Source organism: Octopus sinensis, linkage group LG10, assembly GCF_006345805.1.
Source record: "Octopus sinensis linkage group LG10, ASM634580v1, whole genome shotgun sequence".
NCBI classification, from domain to species: Eukaryota; Metazoa; Mollusca; class Cephalopoda; order Octopoda; family Octopodidae; genus Octopus; species Octopus sinensis.
In genome coordinates, this window is record NC_043006.1 from 66,422,634 (window position 1) to 66,426,470 (window position 3,837).

General features: G+C 39.8%; 1 pseudogene; it reads right to left on the reverse strand.

Moving 5' to 3' along the window:
* Positions 1 to 3,265: 3,265 nt before the first annotated feature.
* On the reverse strand, positions 3,266 to 3,329 carry LOC115216867 (annotated as a pseudogene).
* Between the last annotated feature and the right edge of the window lie 508 nt (positions 3,330 to 3,837).

A 3,837-nucleotide genomic window follows, 5' to 3' on the forward strand; every position in this document is an offset into this window, starting at 1 on the left:
TTTGTGTGTGTAGAATATCTTGACTATTGTTTAGACGTTGACATGTAGGAAATTAGAGAAGCCTAAACCGAATAAGATGTGGATTATCTCGAATCTAGTCTGCTGTCTGCTGTCCGTACAGACATTGGCATTTATTCAAAAATTCTTTATTTGTGTATGGAATTCCTCTCAGATACATTGAGACTCATGCGCACGCATACAGACACGTACATACGCGCACGCAGGCGCACACGCATACACACATCTGCTTCTATATGTATTTGTTAGTTTGGTTTTGGTTTTTAATTTTGATTTAAACCACGTAGCCACGGATTTACATCTATGGCTACGTGAATCACATGCTGTCTAACCGAGTAAGTATTCTTTTATGTTTTCAATATGTATATATGCATACACATAGATACACACACACACACACATATATATACACATATACGTACACACAGATACACACACGTGTCTATGTGCTTGCGTGTGTGTGGTTTTCCATCCGTATGTATGTATACATATATCCATCCATCCACACTTTCATACACACACGCACACTCGCTCACTTATATACATGTATATACGTATCTGTGTATGTATATATATATATATCTCCTTTTAATCTTTACTTTTTTACTTCTTTCATTCATTTGATTGCGGCCTTGCAGGAGCACTGCCTTAACGGTTTTTTAGGCGAGGACATCGACCCCAAGACTTATTCTTTGTAAGCCTAGTACTTATTCCATCGGCCACCTTTGCCAAACAGCTAAGTTATGGGGACGCAAACACACCAACATCGGTTGTCAAGCGCTGGTTGGGGAGAAACACAGGCACAAAGACACACACATAAATATATACATACATACATACATACATACATACACATATACATACATACATATATACACACACACATATATATATATATATATACATATATACGACAGGCTTCTTTCAGTTTTCGTCTACCAAATCCACTCACAAGGCTTACGTTGGTCCAAGACTACAGTAGAAGACACTTACACAAGGTTCCACGCTGTGGGATTGAACCCAGAGCCATGTGGTTTGGAAGTAACCGCCTTATCATGCAGCCACGCCCACGCCTATTAATACGTACGTTTTCATAAATGTGTGTTCTCTTCTAAGTTCTAATTATTTGAAGTGCTTCCGTAAGAAAAAGCTGGTTCCTAACAAAGATATAAAGCTCCATCGTTGCCAGTCTTTGGATCTGAGAAAAGTCTCGCGTATTTTTACTGTTCCACTAACAGACTGTTTTGTCACGTGCTTGTTAGGTGGTTAATTTCCTCTGAAAAACCTAGCGTTATCAGACTGTCACTTAAGCATTTATTCGCAAAACAAAGTTCATTAATTATTATTGGAATAAATTCGAATTTATAATCTGAGTGTATAAGTAGTGGTCCGTAGTTATTCGCTTCCTCTTTGATTGTCGAGAGAGATATTCACATCTGCAGGTCAGCTAACCCCTATGATGGTATCAACATTTTCTTGTGTGTCCCAAACACCAATATGTATACAAACAAACATACATACATGCATATATGTTCAAGAATTTTCTGAAGTTTAAAGGGTGACATTGTTTTCGTTATCTACATTCCAACTGTGAAGCATTTTAACTTTGTCAGGCACCAGCTTCTTCCTCAGAGAAAGTATGTATACGTAAACGTATACACACACACACACGCACACACACACACAACACACACACACACACACACACACACACACACACACACATACACATCCATCTATCCATCCATCCATTCGTACAGACATAGGTACGTAGAATTTCTGGAGTTCGTCTCCTATTAAGACAAGGGTTTATGGTGTTTCGGACACATTCGTCTTCTCTGTGTAACGAGCAAATATTTTATTCCACTCGTATCAATAAGAAAGTCAACACATTGAAGAATGACAAGAAAAGATTGATGGTTAGCTATTGGGCATGCGTGGGTGGGAAGTGCTGAGAGTGAGAAAAAGATATGTGCAGTTAAGAAGTTCCCTTTTGCAACCAAGCGGTTTTGCGTTCAGTTCCCCTGCGTGGCACCATGGACAATTCACTTCTGCTATATCCCGATGCCTGTCAATGCCTTGTTAAAGAATTTCGTAACTCATGCATTCCAGACCTGTGCAAAGAGTATTCTACTGCAAATTAAAACTACAGGAAGGATCTTTGACCTAAGAAAGGTCAGTTTCAATACTAGGTGAGACAACATGTGTGGTGTGCAAAAAGATCTGCAAATCAATACCTAGTCTTAAAAGGCATATGAGGGTACATAAGGATGACCCAATAAATCCATTAGAGGGCATATCTTTTGTCTGTCATGTTTGCTGCAGACCGTGCAGCAAGTCTAATGCTGGACTTAAAAGCCACCTAAGGGGGTCAGAGACAAATGTCTGGAGCTGATGATGGCTGATGGGAGGTACATGGGGAGACGGCAATCATCTGCAAAGATGAAGCAATCACCATGTACGTATGATAAAAATTATAAAGTGTACTAACCGTCATAACCTGAATTGGCGACGATATTTCACGGCCCACGGGAAACTTTGAGATGACATAAAATCCTCGAATTTACAATTTTTGTTTCCCTTCACTGCTTTTAGTTCAGGTCCTCTAAGCAAAATCCCTACATCTTTAAACGAGTCCCTTATTCTTACCAGACGCATCGTTTCTCTGTTCAGCTCTCTGTTAGTCAAAAGCACTTATTAAATACTTAATAAGTACTTTTTAAGTACAGTTCAAATAGTTTCTTTTCTGAAATTGCTACCCTCTGCAACTCACCTCCCCCGTCTGGCTTTCTTCGGGTCTGTTATGTTGAACCCTTTAAGTTTTCTTATTTCTTTACTGCCCACAGGGGGCTAAACGTAGAGGAGAAAACAAGGACAGACAAAGAGATTAAGTCGATTACATCGACCCCAGTACGCAACTGGTACTTAATTTATCGACCCCGAAATGATGAAAGGCAAAGTCGGCCTCGGCGGAATTTGAACTTAGAACATAATGGCAGACGAAATACCTGTTTCTTTACTGCCCACAAGGGGCTAAACACAAAGGGGACAAACAAGGACAGACAAACGGATTAAGTCGATTATATCGACCCCCGTGCGTAACTGGTACTTATTTAATCGACCCCGAAAGGATGAAAGGCAAAGTCGAGCTCGGCGGAATTTGAACTCAGAACGTAACGGCAAACGAAATACCGCTAAGCATTTCGCCCGGCGTGCTAACGTTTCTGCCAGCACGCCTTTTCTTTTTAGTGGCCATGCTAATCTTCTCTGTACCGTTCCAATTTTAGAATATGTACCGCCGTAGCTAGTACATAAATATATATATATATATATATATATATATATATATATATATATACATAGATAGATGTCATTTGACATTCATTGGATTTGTTGTCCTGCTTCTTTTCTTTCTTTGTAGCCCCTTACAATAACAGTAACATCAAGCTATCTTTAGGAGAAAATCGTTGAAGATTGAAAAGAACAAAAGCAAAATTCTATCACACATAATACCACGTAACCATGAAAAACGTCCATCTAAAACGCTGTAGCATACTGCCTCTTCCCTCCTCCTACCCCTCCCCTTTCTCTCTCTCTCGCTCTCTTTATACCTGCCATTCCCCACCCTCTCTCTCTCTCTCTCTCTCTCTCTCTCTCTCTCTCTATCTATCTATCTATCTATCCATCTATCGTTGCCTCTGACGGACTTCGAAACTTTTCAAAAATAAGCTTACTCTTCTAGAATTGCCGCTCTCTGCAACTCGCTACTCTCGCCTGGCTTTCTTCAGCTCTTTAAGCTTTCTATCATTTGACATTCTT